We start from the raw sequence: 27,633 nt of genomic DNA, 5'->3' as shown, positions 1-27,633 counted from the left end.
AACACTGTCCTACAGTCCTACAGTGGCCGCAATCCTCAAACGTCAGCGTTAATTTCGGCAGTAGGAAAAAAAAGTTAGTATCGTTCTAATTACAACATCTGTTAACTTTGATTAAACTGCCGGATTATACATTGAACTGGCAGTGACCAATAATGTGAACAGGTTTATTTTAGTGTATAATCCACCAACAGGTTAAATGGGATTATCTTGTCGAGTAAATTGACCTACATCCTCTGAGATCCGTGCCAGCTCAGTCAGGAAGACTGCAGGTGTGTTACACAACCAGGTTATTGTTCTACAAGTGCTCTGATTGGAGCGTTTACTGTCAGGAGTTCCTGGCAGATTAGAGAAGTGTGATTCAACACATGCCACAGTTCTCTATGAAGAAAAAAGAAACTAATCTGGGCTATTCTTAAAGCAGTGTTGGACTTGACTTTGCAACATATGCATTTTAATCATTCATCATCTTCCAGATCAATGACCACCAAAGTGTGGAGATATAATCTGGATAACACGCCTTAAGAAGTAAAATGAAATTATTTCAGTTCAGTCATGCGACGGACTGACAACCTATCCAGGAAGTCATTTGCCTTTCATCTGGCGACAAAGTAAAGTGAGGTTTTATGTCTGGCTATAAAAGTTGCAATCTGTTTCACATTGCTATGCTTTAAAACTTACATATTATATAAATACAACAGCTCAGGATAACTCTTTGCTCGTGAAGGCTATTATAGCAATTTTGAAAATATGCTTTTAAGGTGAAACAGAACATTTTGAAAAGCATTTGTGCGATTAATCAGGATAAATTGCTAGTTAACTATGAAAATATTTCGATTAATCGCAATACAAAAATGTAATCGGCAGCCCTGGTTTCATGATATTATCTGGACTCTCAAGTTTTAACAAATGTTAAACATTTGTTAAAACTTGTCAGATCTCCCATCTGCGTACCTGCACGTCACTGTGGACACGACAGACTCAAAGGAACAGTTTTTGCCCTGTAAAGGTTTCTGAATGCCACTTTTGCAGGGTCGTTCCTAGTAATAGAGACACGTGCCAACGATGGAGCCCCAAAAGATCTACCTGGAACTCTGCTAATAGAAACACGCCCTGTTGGGCAGCACAACACACGTGGTTACTACACCACACAGGGGGTCATTTCAGACAGCTCAACTGTTCTTTAGGCCCATCTCTGACCATTGCATGTACAAATGAAAACAATCACCAAATCTAACAGATTCAGGCAAGTATACATATCTAAAAATGTTGCTTCTGTCGGAGAACATGCTTTAAATAAGTGTTGGTGTGTGTCTACTGGGTGAAGCCCGATAAACAGCAGAGGGAGGTTTCTTTCCAAAGCTCTGTGGCTCGAGGCCTGCTGCCACCTTTACTGTCACTACCGAGGACACGCGTTCATCCAACGCCATCCAAAATAAACGCTCTGCTCTGGCATTCTTGTAGGACAGAACAAACATAAACTTGACAATTTGGGGTAATTTATTGAATCTGCTTATGCCAGACGCTTTTTAATCATTTAGATGAGAGCTCTAGTCAATTGTCAATATTCTGAATCATTGTGCCTGTGACATGTCAGAGAACAGTAAAAGGTATACTGGAGCTCCACATTTATTCAATCCATTTGTGCCTAAAGCTTGTCCACAGCTCTCGGAAAATCCATCAACTCATCATCTATGAACTCTTGACTCACTGTATTGTGACCATAAACCATAAATCAATTCATGTAAAAAAGAACAAACCTTCAACAAACCTGATTTAAATGACAGCACCCCTGGAGGCCGTCAGGATGTACTCTGCAGTAGATCAATGCTTCATGGTTTTAGGCTGAATTATGGTTCTGCGTTAAACCTACGCCGTAGGGTACGTGGCTACACGGGAGGATCTCCGTAGCCTACGCCGTAGCCTGACGTGCACCTCCCAAAAAATGTAACTACGCGTCGAGGCGACGCGGACCCAACGCAGACCGAGAGGGCTGTGATTGGTTTGCTTGGTAGCAACGCATTTCCGGTTCCGGTTCTCTCTCGGTCGCCATTGTTCACTGTGACTGGAAAAGACGGAAGCTAAACAAAGAAACAACTAGAGATGACAAAAAATAAAATTGCACAACCCCCTAGCGCTCTGGGGGAGTATTGCACCGCGGCGAAATGGAGTGACAGAGAAGTCCGAAGGGTTCACGATGGCGTCACAGCAACGGCGTATGCTCTGCGTTGGTTTAACACAGAACCATAATTCAGGCTTTACACTGTTGCCTCACAGTAGGGCTGGGCGATATATCGAGATTTTAATATATATCGATATATTTTCAAACACGATATGGTACGAGACAATATCGTTTATATCGATTTTAAAAAAAAATAAAAATTTTTTTTTTTTTTACATTTTTTTTTATTTTTTATGATTTTGATATAGCTTATTTTGTGACAAATTGACTTGAATGTTTTATTTGAGATTTGCACAAATGTTTTGTTATTTGCACAACTGTCAACCTCAGTGGAAAAGTCTGCCTGTTACACATTGTATTAATTGCACAGTGTATTTTAATTTAATTATTATGCAGGAAAGGGATATTTGTTTTATTTTATTCAAGAAGCATTTTTATTCTACATATGCAGGCAGTTTATTTTTATTTCATTTGTTTTATACATTTTGATATTGTGCAGACCTCTGTTAATAAAGGTACCTGTGTGACATTTGGCACGAGGCTTTGTATTAAAACTGACTGTTTTTTTAAGGGTTTGCCTCAGAAAAAAATTAAGCTAACAGAGATGCTATGCTATAATGCTTTGGGGGAAACCCCAATTAAGGCACAGAAAAAATATCGAGATATATATCGAGTATCGCCATTTAGCTAGAAAATATCGAGATATGACTTTTGGTCCATATCGCCCAGCCCTACCTCACAGGCTCGGCGGCTGCTCCGCCGCCAGGCTGCACACTCACCCGGGGAGCCGCGGGGCAGCTCAACATCTCCCCCTAGAGTCACTAATCAGTAACTACAACAACAATGAAGTGGTATCAGAGAATTTTTGCGAGTACGAGTATATGAGAGCAGTATCGGTATCGGGGCATCCCTAAATATAAGCAGTGGTACTTGGTTTTAAAAAGCTCCATCAGTTAAAGTGGGTTTCCCTCTGAACAAGACACAATGGGGATGGGTTCTGTGAGCTAAGCAGGCTGGATGCTGCCTGAGCCCGAGGCTGACCTCTCGCCTGCATCTCATCAGTCCAACTCCCACAGAGTGATGCCACAAACTGCAGCTTCTTTATAATCTAAATATAACATACAAGCTGACAGGATCTCATTTTCTGGCCATTTGTAGCATCATTAATGTAACCGCTTAATTTAAGCATTAGCCAACTGTCTTTGTTGATGTCATTCACTGACAAATGCATGTGGCACTGTTAAGTAGCCTCATGCTTTTAGAGGAAACAGGACAACAAACAGATGACTCCAGAGGCTTCTCCAAAAAGCTTCTCTTCAGCAAACACAACCCCTATACAACACAGACATCCACGGTGTCTTTGTGTTACGACACATCCCCCTCCTCTCCTGCAAACGCAGTATTAGTCAGTCTAGAAAGACTGTGGGGGTTGAGGCCAGAAAAGCGCCTGCTCGCCCAACGAGGAGCTGCAAAAGAAACTCGGTTTACACAGCTGGCACTGACACCAGAAGTTTCAGATGAATAAATAATGCCTGGGATTAAGTCCTTGGCCATTTTTAGTCCTTCTTACCCTGTGATTATTCTCTGTCCTTTTCCCCTCTATTTGCTCTGTTATCCTACAGCTTAACATGCTCTAGCTGCCATGGAAACGGCACCATTGTTATAAAGTCAGCTATATATCGGAGGAGGAGAGCCAACCAGGAAGCAGACTGTTTTATTATTTTTGTTTTTTTCTCTTCACACAGACGTGTTTAATCACTGTATTTCAAGAAATCATCTTTCCGGAAATTAGAATTGGTGCTAAGCAACAGCAATAAGTGAAACCCAATTTAAAATGTATCAAATGTGATACAGAGAAAAATTATTTCAAGAAATTTGGTATACAAATGTCTGGTGACAAATAATTAAAAAAATCTATTAAAATATAGCAAAAAAGCAACAAGAAGGAAGGAAACCTGCCCCAACCTTTACAGCCAAAGAATCGATTATTTCCCTGTTATCAACATGATGACTTAACTTTTAGTATCACTAACATTTCATCTATCAGAAGTGAATTTATTGCTAGGCCTATTTTTTCTGCCTCCTGTCCAACATGACTTTCCCAAAATATCTTGAGTATACAGTATCTTCACAAGTAGAAGAGGTGAATATATTGCCATGGTCTCAAAAGAAAGCTAAAACATGTGAAATTACAACAAAAGTGTCAGAATGAAGATTACTATTCAGAGTAAATTCACCTAGAACACAGTAGAAAACATACATCTTTGTCTGAAACCAAAAAGAAAATGCTTCAAGTGAAAACAACCTTTAAACCATAAGATAGGAGCCCAATTATTTTACCAATCAATAAAGTAATAACTGATGAATAAAATGAAATTGAATTGAATTGATGGGTAACTGCAAAATGATATGCTAAAAAATGTTAGCATCCAGTTTGGGAAGATCTATACGTCAGGTACAATTTGATCTTAGTCTTAGTATCAAACTGTAAAACTAAATATATTTCACTTATAATTATTCACCCCAATTACAGCTGTTTTATTTTTAACTATCCAACAGTCAGTAGCGGAACATGTCAGATCGCGCCGGGCCTCTGCAGCCTGGAGCCAGTTAAATAGCACTAACATCGTCTCCCGTTCGTCCGGACCACTTCACTTTTGGAGGCTCATCCCTTTTCAAGGTGCTTTTAGTTTCATTCTGACACCATGTTACGTTACTCTAAGCTTAAATCTCTTAAAATAACGAGATAGAGAGAGTGACTTGCTGTTAACCGTTTACTTCAACATCCTTAACAACAGTAAGCAATGACAACACATCCGGATCCCTACATACTAACTACCAGCCCCCTGATTGGCTGAGACATAACCAGGTTTATACTGTACTGTAACAGGTTGGATTGACTTTACACAACAACATAGTCCAACAAACCACAAAAACAACAAAAACATAGCCTAAAACGAATAGATTTCAGACACAAATTCAACACATTTGTAGGAGTTCAGCACCACGGATAGCCACCAGATCTCTCTGAAATCACCATCTGACATCCACTTCAACTAATGACAGTAGTGTAATAAAATTGGCACGGCGGCCCATAAATTCACATACAAGTTCAAATTCAATTTGAAGTTTTGTTGCCTATTCAGCACTACTTGAAGGTACTCGGCGAGCCTTGTGCTCCGCGAACTCTTTTTTTACGCGCCCGGAATAACGTGATCCTTCCACGCACTACGTCCGGCCGGAGGAGCCCCACCCTGTCTGGTGAAAAGAAGCGGCCTGCTCACTCCTCAAGTAAGGAGGAGACTTGAGCTCAGTGTAGGGCCTCCTGGGGTTGGTAGACGGAGCAATGCCCAGGACTGACTTAGGTAGGAGCACTGGGTGATATAATGCGGGGGGAAAAAAAAAAATCGGGATAAAATATATATATATATATATGTATATATATATATATATATATATATATATATATATATATATATATATAAATATATACAAACACAGGACTGTCTCAGAAAATTTGAATATTGTGATTTTCTGTAATGCAATTACAAAAACAAAAATGTCATACATTCTGGATTCATTACAAATCAGCTGAAATATTGCAAGCCTTTTATTATTTTAATATTGCTGATCATGGCTTACAGCTTATATTAAAGCTGAAATTTGAATATTCTGGGAATCTTAATCTTAAACTATAAGCCATAATCAGTAATATTAAAATAAAAGGCTTGCAATATTTCAGTTGATTTGTAATGAATCCAGAATGTATGACCCCATTACAGAAAATAAAGAACTTTATCACAATATGCTAATTTTCTGAGAAAGTCCTGTGTATATATATATATATATATATATATATTTTTTTTTTTTTCTTTTTTTTTCTTTAAAGGGGACATATTATGAAAAACAGGTTTTTTCTTGTTTTAACATATATAAAGTGGTCTCCCCTCACCCTGCCAGCAGAGGGGAGACAAAATACCATGAATTTCTGCAAGGTCTGTGACCCCCGCCTTACAGAATCCCCCAGTGTCACGTGATTTTTTTTGAGCCGATTAAAATCTGCGCCTAGGGTGACGTCACCCGAGGCGCAGAGGTTCGGCCTCCTCTGCTGAAACCACGCTCACAACCAGGTCTCTCCGTCGGCTTGAGCGTCCGCCATTGTTTACAAGCGGTGGCTGTTTCCACAGCGAGGGAGAGTAAAAATTAGATTTTGCATCGACATTTACCCTCATAAAAGGATCAGTTCCAACAGCACGGACCCGGCAACTGCGCACGAGTCAGCGGTAAGTTCCTTTTTTTTTTTTAATCTTATTTGTATGATCTTTGCATGGGCTAAGTATTTAGCTTAGCTCCGGAGCCCCGGCGCCGCATACGGACCGGACCGTCGAGGAGCCCCGGGTTCCGGAGCTCCGAACCCGGGGGCTCCGGGCTTGGGGCTCTATTAGTACCGTAATACATTTTTCTTCTGTGGTTTCAGATCTTTCAAGCACCTGGAGCTGTTCACATTCAGAAGACGCGCGGTCCTTCCTTGAGCCAGCAATAGTGCATACATTTTATTTATATATTTTAACAATAAAGTTGCCATTTGTGAAAATTCAGTGTTGTGATTTCTTTACAGTTAACATGATTCATTTGTCTTGTAACATAAGAAGTGAAATGATGAGGAATTGGAGTAAATAACCGTGGTGTACCTGTTTAGAATTAAATTCAATCTTCCTGTGTGAAGACGAGGTGACTAAAGGCTGATTTATGGTTCCGTGTTACACCAACGCAGAGCCTACGGCGTAGGGTACGTGTCGATTTAACGCAGAACCGCGGACACGCTTTGCTATGCAGCCGCTGCTCTTCTCCCCGGAGTGACGCTTTGTCTCCTCCCCTGCTACACGTCATTCAAGCAGCCAATCAGCGCAGAGCCTCATTATCATAGCCCCCCCCGCCCTGAAAATGAACCACAGAAAAAGTCTTTAGAAGCGGAAAAAATAAAAACATGGCCCAGAGACTGAATTTCTGATTTATGTAGAAAAAACAAGCTTTAGATTGTTTTTAAGACATTCAAGGCCTGTTTAAAATATACATTAAATGCCATAATATGTCCCCTTTAAATCAATATTTGGTTTTAAGTATCGATAATCGTTCCTACACATGTATATCGATAAAATATCGATATATCGATATTTTTAACCCACCCCTAGCGGTGAACACAACACAAAACAGAACATAGAGAAAGAAGACCAAGTTGTAGAAACGGGGTGAAATCATACATGCTTTTGTGGCGCGTCATGTATGATATTCAAGATGGCCATATATGTTGTTTTACCAAACTTTTGGCAAGATCATGTGAAGTTATCGCTGTGAAACGGTTCCTGCTGGTGTAAAGTTGGTCTCTTGAGTTTTAAAAGCAGTTGAGATTTGTAGATCGTCTCGTTTGAATACAACCTATGAGCACACAGAGGATGGAAAGCCACATAAAAGTCACATAAAAGCGAATGCCTTCACGTCTGTGGTCAATAACAGAGCTGCTACATGGTTCCACTGAGCTGCTGGGAAAGACACCTTCTGATCTCCATGTCCGTGGTTGTCTATGCTGGCGTATCACTGGCCAGATCATCTTGTTCTTTTTTTTAACTCTTGGAGATTTTTTAGATCTGTGTGAGCAGCACAAAATTGACATACACAATGTCAGGGATTTAGTTATGATGTTAGCCATTGTGTCTGTGTGTCCTTTCTCTGGTCTTCATTCTCTGTCTGTTTTCTCTTTTCCTGCTCTGCCCAGCTGGCCTCCAGCAGGAGGGTCCACCTTTATGATCAAGGTTTCTTCCCTCCTAAAGGGAGTTTTTCTTGCCACTGTTTGGTTTAAGATTTTTCTCCCACTAGGGGATTTTTTACCTGCCATTGTTTATGTTATGTTTATGTAATAGTTGCTCGGGGGTCATGTTCTGGTCTCTGGAAAGATGCTAGAGACAACTTCTGTTGTAATAGACGCTATATAGATAAAATTGAATTGAATTGAACTGAATTATGACTGGAAGGGTATGTTTTACACAGAGGGGAAATGAAAAGGGTCAATTCTGTCATGTGTTTTTCATTTAAAAAACAATGAAAACTGATATCAAAATAATAAGGTGGCTCTGTTTGTCCCCTCAGTGGTGCCTGAGTGTAAACCGCCCCCGGCACAACAGCCTTTATGAGCAATTACAGCAACAAGCCATTACACGAGATGAGGCTGATAAATGAACAGACGTTACCAAATAGGAGTCAAATTGAGATGCTTTTCACAAGGGTCAACCACAACAAGTGAGCGATGAGTTATTTCCAGCCATCAGCACACTTGACAGAGAGCCACTTAGACTGGCTGGCAGGTGGAAATGGCGGAGGCCCCGGGATGAATAAGAGAAGATGACAATCCAACAGTCTGTTTCTGGAGACGTGTGAGCTCTGTACTCCATGTTCTCACTTAGATAACTTTATCAGCTAATCCCGAACATATGCAAATACTTTCCCCGCATTAGAAAGGTCATACGGGACACAATTATGCAACCTTTACATTCGAGAAATGTGTAACAATACAGAGGAAAGCTAAATCTTACATTTACTTTTATGTCTTTACAAACACTATGAACAGATACATCATGGTTTGTCATCAACTTCATATCATTTATATATAGATACAAAAAAAACTAAAAAATGTATTGTTGCAATTTAACGCTAGTAGGAAGGTTGAAAAACATGTTTTTTGAATAGGTAATTGAATAATGATTTTGTACAAACGCAGGTTTCATGAAATATTGAGTCCTTCAGGGACAAGCGATGGACAGTCATTGTTAAAAACAACAACAAAATAAACAGTGCATCTACAAGTGGTACCCAATAGGGCTGTTCGATTAATCGATTTTAAATCGTAATCGCGATTATGTAATTAGAACGATGTTAAAACGTGAAAATCGTAAAATCGATTTTTCACTTTTTTTTTTACCTTGTCTGCACACATATTAATGATTGATACCATATTAATGATTGATGGAAATACCTCTTGATACCTGCGACAAGTGCCCCATGGGAGAGGCTCTTTAGTGTAGGAGGGGGCGTCGGAACATGCCACCGGGTAGACCGGCTCGTGTTCCTTGATTTTTTTTTTCCAGAGATAAAACTTTATATTTTATTATATTTTTTTAAACTTTTTTTCAACTTATTTTACAGAGTTTTGCACTTTATTCATTCCTTTTTGGTTTAATAAGAGCAAAGTTTGCACTTAAAGTCCAATGGGGCAAATGTTCAATAAAAAAACAGCATATTTGAAATCATTTCTTTGCCTTTTGTCAATTCACAAAATAATCGTAATCGTAATCGAAAATCGGATTTTGAGAGAAAAAAATCGAGATTTTATTTTTGGGCAAAATCGAACAGCCCTAGTACCCAATATACAAAAATCACAGGTAAGGTCAGAAAAATGAGCATTCCAGCTCTTTTATTAAACAGACATGCCTGTCGTCTGCTCCAGACCCAAGACGTACCTAATATGCCTCTGATCTATTTTGTGCGTCTAATTAAAAAGGTGTCTGTTTGTATGAGCAGTTTCAACAGTTCTTTACTAGTGATCCATAGCAAATGTATCAAATCCAGTTCTTTCTACATCAGACCTCTCCACAACCTGTGAGAACAGTTGCTCAGTGTCTTCCTGAGAGCTGTCAGAGCTTTATTAAATCAGATGTTCATGTTCGTCACATTGTTTTACTTATAAGAGAGGTGATCGCAGACACGTCCCCTGCAAGTTGTAGAACTCAAAACACGTGTATATTAGGCCAATTCTAGTTATATAATACACGTGTCAACAAAATGGAATGGGGAGCCGTTTTTTGTCCCACCAACTTAAGTTATGGTGTCGATTCTTAAAATTCAAACAACAAGAGTGTAATGATGCATTAACACTAAATATTAACATTCACAAACCTGTACAAACCCAAAAACTCTTCAGGGAACCCAACACAAAACAAGGAACGACACCCATAACGCAACGCGGTCAACACAATCACAGCAGGCTATACTGTTTTCTTCCACGGCTTAAATCAGAGGAAATACCATCAAATAAATTGCTTCTAACAGGAGTGTCTCCAGCTCACGGCTGATGTTTTATCACTTGCTTTTGCAAATTCCTTTTTCATGGATATTTATCATCATCATATTCTAATGGATCTACTTGAGGGAGGAGATAGGGAGTAGTGTCGTGCTCCCACATCCCCGTTCAATTTCACATTGGTCATGATGTTCAAATGAAACATGCGTGGATTTAGGCAAACGCACAGTTATGAACATCTTTTTTTTTTCTGCTCAAGGATTCACGATGGAATCCACACAATCCGAGGCCCCAGGACCCTAAACCCCGTAAAGAGAGACCCGTTCAACCAGACGTGGCACGTCTTGTGAGCAGTCCTGGAAACAGGAACGCTCACCTTCTCCTGAACCTTGTGCAGGTCTCAAATGCTTGCTTGACGTCATTGCCGTCGACGGAGGCTTGAGCAGTTATCAACTTTAACTTCACTTCCTCTTCCCTTCCATGCATGTGACTATTAGCTTAGCCACATTTTGTTTGTTTGTTATAGAGGGAATGCACATGAAGGTCCCAGATGCGACTTCACAGCGGGTTACGCCCACTGAGTGGCAGAAAGACTGAGTGGCAGCGTAAACTTTCAGTTTGAGCACTCGCAAACATATAAAATGGGAAAGAGCTGTTGTGCGATCGACGGTACTCATAGATTTAGCAAGAAATCGGAGTTATCGTTTTACAGACTGTCAAAAAATAAGCTTAAGAGAGACAAATGGATCGCTGCAATTCTTAGAAACAACTGGATTCCAGGCACCGAAACGTGGATTTGCGGTTCCCATTTTGTATCAGGTAATGTTGGATTTTTGGGTAGCTAACGTTAAATGGTCAAATTATAAAGTTCGGTGTCCTCATCACTTTAATTTCTACAACAAATCCTGCCTTGAAGTAGGACCAAGCGTCAAGACTTTTGTATGCCTTCAAGCTTTGCTTCGTGTATTTCCCCGGCGTAGAAATTAAGTACATATAAATATCAGGAAACTGGATTTGTGGCCAAATATTATTGTCCATGGACCACTGGTTCTTGGGGTAACTGTACGGGTCACTGTCAAGTCCAACTGCCTTTAATTTAAGCCCATAATCATCTGTTATCCCATATTCTCCACTAGTTGCAGCCATTTTTGATGATGTTTTGCCACTCAGTGCGAGTAAGGGGGCGTGGTCCTGTGGGGAAGTGACGTCAATGCATACCCTCTATTCTGCACAAAACCTTTACTACTGGACCTTTGTATCTACAATTGAACCCCCAAAATAAATCTGCTGCATGCAACATATTTGTGACACTGGTAGGACAATGCGAGTTGCCATCACATCCATATTTCAGCATCCAGCCTGTTGTTTGGATGAGCATAAGCAGTGCCACTCAGGACCTCAGACAGTCTCAGAAGTAGACCTTTGTGTCAGAAACGATGCAGCCCAAGCGGCTGCTTTAAGCCACCACCCACAGCCTTCCAGCAGTTAGCCCGCAACGACGCAGGCAAATAGGGCATCGGCTTACAATCCAAACAATTCTATCAAGCCACACACACAACCGCACGGCCACCCTGCATCAGCTCTTGTGTGGGATTTAGATTTGTGACTACAGCTGCACTTGGGAATGGGGATAAAAAAAAAAAAGGCACAGCAACAGAAGAGGATTTTATCTTTAAATGAGACAGAAATCCTGAGGTATAAACCCAGGGATTTCCATCCATCCATCAATCCATCAATCCATCAATCCATCAATCCAAGTCTTCATTTTACCTTTCCCAGAAATCACTCACCCCCAAATCAGCCCAGACTAGACCAAGACACGTGTCAGAAATGTGCTTGTGAATGATATGAGAGACTAAGGGCCCGATTTACTAAGATCCTAAATAAAGAGTACTAAATTGCGTGTGCACTGAAAAAGTTTGCGCGTGCTGTTGTTGTGTGTTTTGCGGGTGATCAACTAAGATTGAGTGCGCAATTGATAACAGGTGCAAACAGCAGTATTTAAATGAGGTGTTGCGCATCTTGCGGTTTGCGGCGCAAACTTTGCGCCATGGAGAGTCTGGATGGAAAGCAGGATATAGTCGCAAGCGCAACATGAAATTTGACGAGTTGGAGTTAGAGATATTAGTGGAAGAGGCAAATTGTTGTGCCGTATTCAGCACCCCTGCCGTGAAAAACACCCCCTCGTATATTCAATGATAAGTAGACCAAGAAAAAAAACAACACACTGACACTTCAATATATTTATATATACACACTCACACAAACACATACTTAGGAGTTTATATTATATATATTTACAAATATTATGGAAGACAACACAGTAAGCAGGCTATTAATTAATGACATCAATAACCATTTACCCGATTTTGTTATCTGTGACTGTGATTGTGGGAAAGTATGACTATTGTGGAATCCATGAGCGCATTTAAACATGAATCATTAACACAAAACTGGATTCTAAACAGAATGTGACACGGAATGAGAATATCATTTTTGTCAGACGAGGGGGTTCTTTTCACGGCAGGGGTGCTGAATACGGCACAACTGCAGAACAAGTATAGGCGCACAATAAGAAACACTTTTTTCTCCATGAAAACACATGATTTATTTATTATCACAAATAAAAAAATGAATGTGCCTCCTGTGGCAACCTTTTGCTGAATAATACTCGATTTAACATTCAAATAAAATATTTCTCCTTTTGCATGTGGAGATTAGCACCTTCCTTTCGAACGTATTAAATACAGACGCAATCACAATCCCCGCAAAAACTTTCAGGCTTGGTAAATCTCATTGCGCGTGGTAAATGGAGATATTTGCATTTTCCCCTCCCAGTATTTAGCGATTTCTGGCGGGTACGCCCCATATTGATTATTCATCAGGGCAAAAGTACTAAATGAATAGCGTGTGCTATTTTGCTCATTTGAGAGGCGCAGTCCTCTTTGCACGCTGTTAGTAGATCAGCTTGCACATTGGTTTGCGGGTGATGTCAAGTTTGCACACGTTTTTACACACGCAAACCTTTAGTAAATCAGGCCCTAAGTGTGAGAAACAAGTTCAAGACCAGGATGCAAAAATAACTGGTCAGGTTTTATATAAATACTTCAATAATAGTTAGAGGGTCCACTTTTGATCGTTAATGTCTAGCCAGTCCTGTCTTCTCTTTCCTGCTCTTTCGTGTTGCACTGTGATTTTAGTCCCCTTGGACAGAATCAGCTTTTTTAGGGGTCAACAAAATAGCATAGACTGTCAAGTGAAGGTGAAGGAAACACATAATATTGCATTATGGTAGAAACAGCACATCGATTTCCAATTTTAATGAGGATATCTGTAGTGCGTCTGGATCACAACTCATAAAAATATATTTTTGGCCAATAAACTGAGCTGCATTGCTTACTGAAACGATCCGCTGAGCTCAGTTGTGAATGAGGCAACAAGCAGAGACTGAACCAAACTAAACAAACGTGACAGTTGCTGAACCAGGCTTTTTTTCCTCATGATAGGTTCCTTTTGAGAACTGCTCATCCATACTGCCTCAAAATGGGCCCTGCAGACACTTGGGTCTCCGGCAATACATTATTCACCATATTTGAGGTAGATTTAGACAAACATTTGTCAAGGAAAGGGGAGAACATGCAAGAGTGGATTCTTGCGTTTATTTTTATTTCTAGACATTTTTAGAGCATCTTCAAAAGCAACAACAGCAAATCTCTCTGCGTTGTAGTGCTGAAAGAAACTGCTTCACAAAAACTGTATCGTGATTCCACCCTCGGATCATCCCACTGCTTTCTCCACCTGACTTTGTGGATGGCATCCTGACTTGCACCCCCCCCCCTCTGACCACCTCAGTGTCTGCTGTCTACATCTGCTTATATAGTCATTCCTGTAGTGCACCAGTTAGCCATTGTGTCTATGTCTCTCCTTTCTCTGTTCTTCATTCTCTCTGTCTGTTTTCTCTCTTCCTGCTCTGCCCAGCTGGTCTTCAGCAGGAGGTCCCCCCCTTATGATCCAGGTCCTGGTCCAGGTTTCTTCCCTCCTAAAGGGGAGTTTTTCTTGCCACTGTTTGGTTTAAGGTTTTTCTCCCACTAGGGGAGTTTATACCTGCCATTTTTTATTTTATGTTTATGTAATAATTGCTCGGGGGTCATGTTCTGGGTCTCTGGGAAGATCCTAGAGACGTCTGTTGTAATAGAAGCTACAAAAATAAAATTGAATTGAACTGAAATTGTGATTCATTTTTTCCTAAAGTTTTTTGGTCTTTTACAATATAAATCTGAAGAGACACCCACTGTGAAAGTGTAATACTTTGTCAGACGGATAACTTTTCCTTTGTCTTTTATTGTTCTACAACATTTTACACTGGCCTGATCATTTATATCCTTGTTTTTACACCTTTGCTACAATCTCACATACGTTACCTTTGTATTAAAACGCACCTTGTAGTCGCCCAGATACACTCATTTTAAATGAGGGGTGTCACTTCTGATCAGAAACCTCAAGAGCAGGCTCGATCAGGATGAGATAACAGAGAAATTGGTGTTATGAGGCTACATTGTCTGTAATCTGGAATGTTCTCTTTTCGCTCTGATTTGATCTTTAAAATTCCAGACTGAAAGCTCTGGCTTTTTTATCTGCTGTGAGCTCCAGCAAGTGCAGGATGCAGCTGCTAAGGGTTGCAGATTGCTGCTTAGCAGGTGATAAAAAGTGTCTTTTAGGAGGTTTTACTTTGAAATCAACACCTGCTGCACAAGAATGCTATAAGTGAAATTTGCTTGAGACTGTTCATACATAACTGCACCCACGGGAACATATTGTCAATGAAAACCTTTCTTGATTGTGCATTTTAAAAAAAGAAATTGAAACACTAAGTGCATCTCTCACCCTCCATTTGCCAATCAGCAGGATGAGTCCGTCATGGCGGACGTCTGACGTCATCTGTTTCCAGGCTAGAGGGGTAAATATAGGAGAGGCCAAGCAGTTGCTTCTATCATATGTTGTGATGCAGTAATGGATGCTGATCTGCTGATTGGATGGATGACTTGGGAATTACAGTAAACCCTTTGTCTCCATAAAAGAACTATCCCATGTCACCCCCTGTTCCCTTCCCATCTAATCAGCATGAAGAGTGTGGCAGCAGGACTGTTGATCCTGGGAGACCACAGTCCTTACAGACAGCATCTGGGGAAAGTCTTGAGGTACACTGCAACCCCACTAACTCTCTCTAACAGTCAAACATAATTTCTTAGAGGAAACAGGTTCTCTTTTTTCCCATTATCATCATCATCTGTCCTCTGCAGCTCCATGAATAAAAAGCTAGCACCTGCCGTCTGTCACGTCCTCTGCAGCCAGGTGGGGAGAGAACTGCCGGGCATGTCTCAATGGCAGAGAGATAAAAGTAGCAGCAGCCAAATGGCAGCCAGAACATAGGTCAAAGAAAAGGGCAAAGGGTTTTGGAGAAGCAGCAGCTTGGCCCCAGTGGCGCCACCAGGGGGTGGCCACCCCACTTGCCTCAATAAATAAATAAAGAAAGAAAAACCTCTTGCCGGTCACATAGATTCTATTGTCAGTTATGTGTTTCATCTCAAATCATTTGGGCCAAATGCATATCAGTTAGAGCTGGGTATCATCACTGACCTCCCGATACGATACGATTCCGATACACTAGGTCCCAAGTCGATACGATTTCCGATACGATTCAATACTATTCGATATCGATATTCTATTTACAATTCCAATTTTGCTTTGGCAATGGAAGGGGAAAAAAGAAAAAAGAGGGGCAGGTAGTGCAGCCGTCTCACAGCAAGAAGGTCCTGGGTTCAATTCCCCCAGGACCAGAACCCTGGGTGGGGTTGGCGAAAGGGCCTTTCTGTGTGGAGTTTGCATGTTCTCCCCGTGTTCCCCTGGGTAGCTAATGTGAGCTACCCTCACAAAAACATGCACACAGTCCTGGGCTATACATGCCCCCTCTGGCCAGCCAGGGCACCAGATGGGTTCGGGAGGATCTGGCCGGAATAACGTGATCCTTCCACGCGCTACGTCCGGCCGGAGAAGCCCCACCCTGTCAGGTGAAGAGAAGCTGTTCACTCCTCAGGTTAAGGAGGAGACCTGAGCTCAGTGCAGGGCCTCCCGGGGTTGGTAGAGGGACAATGCCCAGGACTGACCTAGGTAGGAGCACGGGGTGGTAAAAATGGGGAAAAATTTGGAATAAAAAAAAAATATATATATTTTTTTTAAATTGATACTTGGATTTATGTATCGATAATCATTCCTACACATGTATATAGATAAAATATCGATATTTTTAACCCACCCCTAATATCAGTAGGCGTTTCTTTAAGTATTTCTGAGCCTGTATACTACAACAGTATAATAAAATCCTGTAATGATGGCTTTTAGTTTTGGTTTCCACCCCAAGAATTTAAGTGGCCACATCTTGCCCCCCTATGAAACATTTTTAGACCTACATTGTTATAGGTCACTGATCAATAGAGAGGAATAATGAATGGCTAGCATTTAGACTGGCAAATTACCAGCTCCACCCTCCAAGTGGTAAAGTCCACAATCAATGGGAATTCAATTCAATGCCTTTTGGTAAAATTGTAAGTGACAGGCGACACTTAGCTGCCCTTTTTTTCTCGTTGCACAGACGCAGCTCAGACGCTGATGGACGGTTTTTCTTGCCTTTAAAAGCAATTTGATGGAGGACAGATCAAGTTGATCGCACACGCACACACACACACACACACACACGCACACAAACACGCACACACGCGCACACACGCACACGCGCACACGCACACGCACGCGCACACGCGCACACACGCACCCCAACCTCACTGGGCAGGGTGAGTTAAGGAGCAGGGTGAAGAATTAAGTGACATCTGGAGGGGAAAGTTGCAGATTACAGAAAGCTAAGTCAACCCTGCCAAACCCTCCTCCCATTGTGTGATGGACAAATAACAACATGACAAAGGCACATTTGAAGACTTTTGCTTTGGTTTCGCCATGACATTCAAACACGGAACACATTTGATCCGTTTCAGTCAACACATGCTGCTGTTGCAGGATGGACAGAGACACAAGCCTTTAGAAACAATGACGTAGTCGCACGCATTTGCCTCCTGATCTGCTTTCTGGGTCAGCACGCTTCCTTCCCTGATACGCCGACTTACGTCATCTGTCCATCACTGGGAGATAACATGCTGATGTACCGCAACAACAATTTGACCTACAGTGTTGAGTAAAACACTTTTGACTTGACTGTTCTTGGTATCTGCTGTTATGCAAACACAGTCTGGGTTTGATAACATTCCACCGTCTGTCACAGAATAGATGTTCAAATCCTGCTGTTGGTTTAAACATCTCTGAATGCTCTAGACTAGAGCCTCTCTGATCTCTGGTCTCATGGTCCATGAACCAACCAGAACCCTCATGTTGTCGGGGACACGCCTACCTTCTGTACCCAGAGTTATTAGAACCGAACATGGTGAGGCATTTTATGCTCTTCACCTGTGGGACAAACTCCCAGAATGCATCAGGGCTGCTGAAACTTTCAATTGCTTTAAGTCAAGGCTGAAAACCCATTTACTGTTGCATTTCAGTAATCTCCCACAATGCACTACGTTTATTTCTCATCTCTTTTGTTCTATTATTTTTAACTTATGTCTGTCTGTCTGTCTTTAATTTCTGCTTTTAAACTTTTTACTTTTTAATGCATTTTTAAGATCTTTTTTGTGTAAAGCACTTTGAATTGTCTTGAACATGAAATGTGCTATACAAATAAACTTGCCTTGCCTGACCTTGCCTGCCTACTGCCCACATGCACAGCAGAAAAGTCATTGCAGAAGAAATCAGCAACAACGCAACAACAAAATCAGCAGTTTTCCAGCCTGTTTTCAGTTGAATGTGCATCACTTGCATATGGATGCTCAGTGCCTCTTACGGCTTCTCCAGAGGTGGAACGTGGATGGAGATCTGTTCTGACAAATACCCATGTGGACGCAGATCAGAAGAAGCTCCCCCTGTGACATGGAGGACCAACTTGACACTGGCAGCTGAACTGGCTTTTTACTGAGGTTTCAACAACACGATTATGATTCGGTAAAAGTTACTGAAGTCAGAAAATAAGATGTGTGCCTAATCTTAAAAATAACAGGACTAAATGAGTAATTGTACTTTAAACACAAAGTAAAAAGTACATTTAAAGGGAAAACATACAAACAGATATTACCGAGGAAGAGTGGGAAGCCGCGTGAACCAACGCTCATTCTGGATCCATAAATGCACGCCTTAGAATAATACAATATAAATGGTAAATGCGGATGTATGTGACACCGATGGAATTGAATAGATATGACCTGAATATACCAGACATACAGTATGCACAAAATGTACAGAAGATAGAGGAACACTATTTTACTGCCTTTGGCAGTGTAGAATAGTTATTACATGCTGGGAAGATATAAGAGTAATAATCGAAAAGATTGTTTCCAGATCAATATCATTGGATCCTAAACTTTTCCTGCTGGGCCTTTATCCAGAGAAACATAACTTCAGTAAGTATGAAAAAGAACTTATAGATTTAAGCTTGTTAAATGTCAAAAAATGTATTGCAATACTATGGAAAAGAACCCATCAACCAAGTACCAGTCAATGGTTAAAACAAATGTTATCAAGCCTACCCTTGGAAAGAATTACTTATATTCTAAAAGCCAAACAGCATGTATTTTGAAGGTATATGGAAGCCCTTTATTGAATATGTCAAACCAAACTGATGACTAACTGTGGGTATGGTAATTTCCAAAATTGTGAATGTTAATGACTTTTTTTCGCTATTACAGTTATTATTATTATTATCCTTATATATATATATATATATATATATATATATTGTTTCTGTTACTTTTAAGCCCGTAGCTTATCATTATTACTATTATTTCACAATCCATTACATTGTGTTCATAATCTGTCTAATAACAAGAGAAGCATATTGTTCAATTCTGTGTTTCTATTGTGATTGTTTTGTTTTAAACTGTGTTTTTGCTATATTTGGCAGCTAATCTATAAGAAATGACATACGGCCATGGCTAGGCAATACATGTCATGATTGTTTGTACTGTGATTATCTTGTGCTGCTATAAAACTCAAATAAAGATATTGTGGGAAAAAAAGAAAATCAGAATGAAGTTGATAATGTGGATCAACAAGCGTCCTTTATCTCTATGACGACAGTCTGTGGCCATAAAAAACTCAAAGTGAAGTAAAGATACTTCATTCAGATAAAGCTCTGTATTTGAGGAGCTGTAACACGTAGAGAAATGATTCTCCTCAACTCGTCTCAATCACTTTATACTTGACAGCTGTTTGATGACTTTGAAACACTCAAATAGTTTCCACATACAGATGAAAGATGAGGTGAAGCAACTGACAGTCGTGACTTTGAAATAAAATTGTATACATACACATACATACATACATACATACATACATACATATATATATATATATATATATATATATATATATATATATATATATATATATATATATATATATATATATATATATATATATATATATATATATATATATATACCAAAAATTATATATATATTTTTTGTATAACACAGAACTAAGAAATAGATAATGGCATATTTTTGTGAAACGTCTTAAATTACAGCTGAAAGTTTACTTTGACCACACCTTGACTGACTTTTTTTTAAACCCACTGAGATGGTGAATAAAGAAAGAATCATCCAAACTCCAAATACTTTTGGGTTTAACTGTGCATGCAATCCTTTAAATTGAAAACACCAGTCACTGCTTCTCCCGAACAGCTGCAGCCTCACTGCAACAGCAACAACGTCATGCTTTTCAAACTGAAATGCTTGACATTAAAGTCCAAAACCTCCATGAAAACAAATATTTGTGAGACCATTCTTGTTTTGAATTGGTGCCATTATTTAGATATCCAGCAACTTACGTCAGGAACAGCCTCCCTTACTGTAAATAAAAATAATCATCTGTTCCTCTTGGCTCTTTAAAAGTGTTGGGAGGGAGATGAAGATAAGCTGCTCAGCAATGACGAGGCCACTGAAGATTAGACCGTGTTTATATGAGGCAGTTACCTGTTTACTGATTACAGACGCAGCCTTTGTTCCTCGCGTTCCAAGGCTCAGAGGGGTTATTTAGGGGGAACATATATGTTCAAGAAAACAAAGGCAAGAACCAACGTTAAACAACGAAGCATCTCAGTGACAGCAGTTAATCTGTGGAACAGCTAAGATACAGAAACGAAAATGTGGAGCATGTTATTACAATTAAAAAAGCTCCTATAAATACAAAATGATTAATACATATAAAACAAAGGTATAATACACATAGGCATGTACCTATGGACGTATGTATGTATGTATGTATGTATGTATGTATGTATGTATGTATGTATGTATGTATGTATGTATGTATGTATGTATGTATGTATGTATGCATGTATGCATGTATGCATGTATGCATGTATGCATGTATGTGTATGTGTATGTACTATTGTATTATTGCCTATATAAATAATGTATGGAATGATATTTATTAATTACATTGCACTATTTTATAAAAGCTAACATTTTTTTTGTGAAAAGGGTAGGCGTCATAAGCTTAGGCTTCAGTCTACACCTTTTGGTCCTTGGTTTTTAGTTAAAATTGTATAAAATTGTATATATATACCAAAAATTATATATATCTTTTTGTATAACACTGACGATTTACACCTGTACTTTGGATTATTTATGTTGTGGAACTTGAAAGGACCAATAAACTAAACTAAAAACTAAACTAAACTAAATTTAGCACGTTGGTGATGAAGCCTGAACAGCCAGCCATGTCTGGCCGTGCTGGGACTCCGGAATCAGAGCGGATGGCAGGAGGACACATGAGCAATGACATCATTTCTCTAAACCTTCTTCTGCGCTAACACACAGTGACAAGATGAGGGCCGATTTTCCAGGAAAGTGCAGAATGCAGAAGGAGAAAGGGCTGAGATAAGGTCAGGATGATTCACCCAAGGATGACTGAATTGAAAATGGCTCTTCACCTCACTTCTGAGGCATGAAGTACCTTGAAGTACCTTTAGTATTTCCCCTTATATGTGCATCTAAATACAGCTATTTAGATGGCTGTTCAGTTCAGATCCTATCCTATCTACATTTTTACCCAGGGCCGCCGCAAGGGGTGTGCGAACCGTGCGACCGCACGGGGCCTCGCGCCCGAGGGCCTCGCGCTATGGGACTTTTTTTTTTTTTTTCCTTTTTTCCCTTATAAATATCAACAGTCACGTTCCATTACAGACCTAAATGTGTACTAGTCTGTGCATATCAATAAATATATGTGCAATGATGTGCTTGCTGATTGATGTCGCTGCGCAGCTGCGCGTGACTGTTGTTCAATACAACTGCGTCAGACCAAGCGCATTGACACAAGGTGCTCTGATCGACACTGTCACACAATGTTGAGAGAATGAGACAGATTCAGGAAATTTCCATCAAGGAATGAAAAAAGAAAAAAACTAAAGAAAATGGAAGAGTTTAATGCCTCTCTGAAAGGCTCGTTTGATAAATTTGTTACAAAAATCACCGATCCGACCGGGTCTCAAGCAGCCGTGGGGCCCCGCGTCGAGGCAAGCCGAGATGATGATGAGGCAGGGGAAGGTATCCAGTATTTTGCTAATTGGAGAGTTAAAATTGCGCATATAGACACCCGATCCAACCCAAAAAACCCAAGAATTGAGCGAGGGCCCCCCCCCCCCCGTCCCCCCCCCCGACCATTTCGCACAGGGCCTCGCAAATCTCCCAGACAACTCTGTTTCTACCATACAGTATTTATGGACAACATTAAACTGCATGAATTATACTATTTTAGTCATCAATACATAAAAAGATTATTCGTGAAGTCAAAATTGGCAGCTACAGTGGAAAAAATTTAAAATAAAAAACAGATTGATCTGGCTGCAATACTACGAGTATTAGGGCCAAGCTAAGACAAAAAAAATGTGGAAATTACGAGAATAAAGTCATAACATTATGAGAATAAAGTCGTAAAATTACAAGAATAAAGTCATAACGTTGCAAAAATAAAGTCTTAATATAACGAGAATAAAGTCGTAATATTATGAGAATAAAGTTGTAATATTATGAGAATAAAGTTGTAATTTATGAGAACCCCCTAACAGGAAGAGCAGTTTTCTCCCTGTGTTAAAATGAGGAATATTGAGCATCTTGTGAAGTTATATTTTGGTATCGGTTTCACAAATAAGGAAATACTTGGCACGCAGATGTTACCACCGATAGCCTTGCAGTCGACCACTACCAGACAGCTCCTCTCCTCTATGTGCTCTTCCTGTTAGAGTTCTCACAATATTACGACTTTATTCTCGTAATATTACGACATTATTCTCGCAATATTACGACATTATTCTCGCAATATTACGACATTATTCTCTTAATTTCCAATTTAGTTCTTAGTTTGGCCCTAATACTCCGTTGTAGCAATACACCTTCCCATTCTGTCCGAGCTCAGAGCTCAACCCGGCCTCTGGACAAGCCCAAGAACCAAACGTGGCGCTATATCATATATGAATAAGATTTCCCCTCTCTGTGTGTTTATATTAGTCATTAGTCATTATTTACCCATAGTTACTTTTTTATCCAGTTTGTAATATAGCCAAAGAAAAAACAGCCATGTCTTTTTAACAATAACTGCAACAACTACTATGTGAACAGATGCTGCACAAAAACACGCTGATCTAACAGCCTTCTGGGAAATAAGCTGGGCGGCTTTAGCAGCAAATTTAAAAATGACATGCTGCCACCATGGAAACAATTCTAGCAGGAAGTTAAGGAACTGGTTTGTCAGAGTGGATACATGCTTTTTCAGCCAAGTATGAATACCTAACTGCATTTAGAGAAAGGGTGGCTTAATGGAGAAGAGAAACATGACACAGCAAAGGCTGTAGCACCAAATTAGTTATGATAGGATTGATGGTTCCTTTAATCCATTCTGTTGTGCTTCTCTGATTTTTGTGATTATTTCGTTTTCAAAGGCTGGTCTTCCTTCAAATTCAATCTAACTGTTTTAGATTTAGGACAATAATCATTCTGTTACGTTTGGACACCAAAGTAATGTTTTAGCACAAAAGTTACTCAAATTTAGACACAAAAGATAAATGGTAAGGAAAAAGAGAATACTCGGGTTTAGACACAAAAACTATTTGATTAGGTCAACAAAAAAACAAAAAAAGAAACCAAAGGCACTTAATCAGATGTGGGAACAAAAGATACTGGATTAGATTTAGGCACAAAAAATGCATTTAGTTTATTTTGATTTCAGCACAAACATTTCTTAGATTTAGGCACAAAGACAATCGGTTAGGTTTAGGCAGCAAAGACATTTGACCAGACTAGGTTAGGTTTAAAAACATAAAATGTGTTCAGTTAGGTTAGAAATCTATAATTTGGGCAGTTGGACAATAATAACAGTGCCTACCTGCACTGCTGTACTGCGTAACCTTATGCACAGATGTATGTGCAGGTTGTCGGACTCTGGGAACAATATCATTTTCACACTGACCAACCCTGCACAGAGCTCAGTCAGGTTCTTCTCCAGAATCTGGAATCATTGGCGTATAAGCCTATATGTAAATGTCATGTGATATGTGATTACTGTGGATTTTATCTTTATTTTTTGTACCCTTTGTATGTTGTCTGTTGTGCTATGGACCTTGTGTCCTTAATAAAGTTTATTATTATTATTATTATTATTATTAACATGTGCAATAACAAGATGTGCAATATCTGTCTACCTCACGCACATCCTACCTGCTTTTTTTGCACTGTTTTTCTTTCTTTTCCCATACTAGACTACTTTTTATTTTTCATTCCAATGTATATAGTGTTTATTTTTTGTAATTATATATTTTTTACCCTTTCTCTACATGTGTGTGTTAAGTGTACTGCTGCTGCACAAAGTGAATTTCCCCATTGAGGGAGAAATAAAGGACAATCTTATCTTATCTTATCCAACATTACACAGAATGCACTGGTCTAGCTGGATTCTGCTTCAGAAGGAATGATTCTTATCAGTGAAGCTGCCGTGTTACCAGAGCCTGCGGAGGAACATGCCAACATAGTCGGCTGCTGTGACAGATGGACACACAACAAGCTCAACTTTTCTAACAATAAATGAGAAGTGTGTTGCTTTCCCTATGGCACCAAAACATACCTTTAATACATTATTTGCCTCGCATATCTGTCTTGGGACAAATCCACCAGTGGTGACAGTTGTTTGTGCATGCCATTAAACCAAACCAGAAGAAGAGGCACTGGAATACAAGCCAAGTCAAACAATTTGTTGTTAGACATAAATACATCAGCAGCAAGAAGAAGCTAAACAATGTCAAAGTATAGCTCACACTGACTGACAAAAAAAAAGAAAAATAGGCAAGTTCAAGAACTGAGATTGATTATGACCTCATGGGAAATCAATTAACACGAAACCACAACATTAAGAGAAGTGCCTGTGGAAACAAGCAGGAGCTGCTGATAATGCAGATGACCCAGTCTTCAGCTTCCTTACCTCACATTGCGTAACAAATGACTCACTAAGGAGGTCATTCAAGAAGACAAGACAAAGACTGACGGCTGGACTGGGCCTGAAGAGAAATCGTCTTGAGATGAATATTTTTAGCAAACAGATTTCTGGAACTCTTAAGAGACTGGGGCTTGTTCAGTGGGGCTCTGTGGACATGGGTCATATCCAGGAGAAGAGATGCTGGGCCAAGAATATAAACATGAATAGAACAATTAAGTAGTTTGTAGATTTTAAGGAGATGTATTATGATCTTTTTCAAAACGTGGCACCTTTTGCAAAGCTTTTAATAAACATCAGGGACTTGCTGCTCATAGGTCAGTTTCATTGGAGTTGGATGTTCCAGGATTAGCTCGACTTCCAACTGCATTAACACACCTGAGTGCCTAAATCCCACAATGAAAAGTTCCATTTGGCTCAACTTCGGACGAACATGTGTACAGGCATTTTACAACTACAATTTCAGAGAGAATAATAAACAAGTCTTCCTTTTCTTTTAATGTAAGTGCACCGACTGAGAAATTTGAAACCAAGGACTGTTCAAACAAAGGAAGTGTTGTCACATGTGAGACTTTTTGAGCTGGTAGTGACCTCAAACACAGACGCCCTCAGGTCCTCGGAGATTTCTAGCAATCACTATGGTTTAATATAGCCGCTGGTATGGCGTAGTAAATTACATTATCATAGAAGGTTTAGGTTTCTTCAAGTCTCACAATATCAGGACTAAGAGGAGATGACACAAAGATCATTCAAGCCATTTTTGATCACATATTTGATAAATATACACATGCAGCACAACAGTCATACAAGAAAAGGCTCAGATTGAATGCTATAATGACCATATTCATCTAACCAAAGCGTTTAGGTGAAGACATCGTAACATGACTAGTTTGTGACATGGCACAGAAAAGCGAAAGACTCCACAGATGCAACTGTGTCAGGATGATCACTCTGCAAACACCGTACTGAAGCAGCAGCTGAAAACATACAAATAAAGACAGCTTCACTCTCTACAGCCCAATTCTTAATTCAGTCTTTCCTTTTGGCGTTTCACCATCATAAATCATATTCCAGCCATGGAAACACACAATCTTCTCTTCGCACTGATTGGACAATGTCTGAGGTTGATGGATCTGTGAAGTTTCCATCAATTTTATTGGCTGTGATTATTTCAAAGACGGGCCTCTGATCCAAATCCATGCAGAAAACTCAGATATGGCCTTGTGTAAATACTCCCCACTCACCAGGTGCTCCACCTCGCAGCACATAGCGCACATGCCAAATAGTATTTCAAAAGGAATAATGCATTTAGTGGGATATATATCAAATAAAACACTTTTTAAAGTGTGGTAACTGAAAAAAACCCACCAGTGCAGGTATGTTTATATGTGCAAAACTAGCTAATCAGGAAAGTTTGCCTAAACAGCCCTCTTGAACAACATCTCAAAGCTTTCCGTCTTAGTTTGAAGCCGCCGTGGTCAACTGAAGTCGGTTTAAATGGGCTATTAAAATCAGCATTGACTTGACTAAAGACTCTCAACAGAGAAAAAACATTTAAAAAAAACAGTTTAGGTCCATTAAATACTGGTATGGTGAAACAGGTCTAAGGTGTTTAGGATTTCACCACAGGAATCCAAGTAGATATGTACTTTGAAAACAGTATGGGTTGAGACATGGAGGTCCTACGTCACTTTTTGTAAAGACTCATATCCGGCACTTTAAAACCTCATATTGTACATTTCTGTTTATACATTTTATTTTATTCTATCTCTTATTTTATCTCTATATATTTGTTTGTTTTTATATTTATTGTATTGCACCAATCACCACAACAAATTCCTTGTGTGTGTTAACAAACTTGGCAATAAACCCTTTTCTGATTCTGATTCTGACATTTGATTTTTGCTGTGTTCATTTTAGACTACTGCTGTAATCACACTTCATTTGATGAAAGATTTATTCAGCTAGATCTTGGATTTGCTGAGATATACTTGAGATATACTTTATTTTCCCAAAAACCGGGTTCCTTCAGTAGGTTTTAAATCCATACTTCACTGATCTAAAACTGACACGTGTCCCAGCTTTCCAACTGCCACTGATCACTGTTTATATATTGTGATAGTAATTATTCCTTCTTTGTTAATTTTTCACATTTAAGATCTGTAATAAATGATTTCCAGTTTCACTTCATCATGTGAAGGTCACGGATTGAACATCTTTTAATAAACCAGAGCAGATAATCCAGCTGCCATGGAACTCGCTGTTGGGAGTAGTGGGCGACCGATAATCGGCCGTGGCCGATTATCGAATTCGATATTCATAATCGGTATCGGCCCCCCCAAAAAAAAAATCGAAAATAAATATTTTTTAAAGAAAAATTAAGAAATTTACTGAAATACTGCATTTTCTTTTTGTATTAAGAATGTTCAACATGCTCAAACTTAAGTAAACTTAAATAAATATTTGCACTTAAAAAAACAACCTGTGTAGCCATTTTCACAACCTGTACTGTTTGGTTGTTTGTCATGTGTACTAGTTAGCTTACTGTTACTACCTACAAGTAGGCACTTGCTGTGGTTTGGGTCTGGGAATTGGGAGTATTGTGCCTGACTGTTCTAAAATTGAGGCTGTTATCCCTCTTAATTTGTTATTTTTTTATAGGCAGCTTTTTTATTTTATGTAAAGAGAAAATTCACTTAATGTTATTTTTAATAACTGAAATGCTGCTTGTTTTGTTTGATGT

The 27,633-nt window shown here is 39.5% G+C and overlaps 1 protein-coding gene across 1 annotated transcript in view; it reads right to left on the bottom strand.

Annotated features, from left to right (window-relative positions):
* The window catches only part of pkib (protein kinase (cAMP-dependent, catalytic) inhibitor beta), a 42,078-nt gene that overhangs the window by 13,463 nt on the left and 982 nt on the right, over window positions 1-27,633 (bottom strand). The gene's annotated exons all lie outside the window — the stretch shown is intronic.

Source organism: Cololabis saira, chromosome 15 (genome assembly GCF_033807715.1).
Source record: "Cololabis saira isolate AMF1-May2022 chromosome 15, fColSai1.1, whole genome shotgun sequence".
In the NCBI taxonomy this organism is placed as follows: Eukaryota; Metazoa; Chordata; class Actinopteri; order Beloniformes; family Belonidae; genus Cololabis; species Cololabis saira.
Note: the sequence above shows the minus strand (reverse complement) of the source record. Positions and strands in the feature narration are given on the sequence as shown.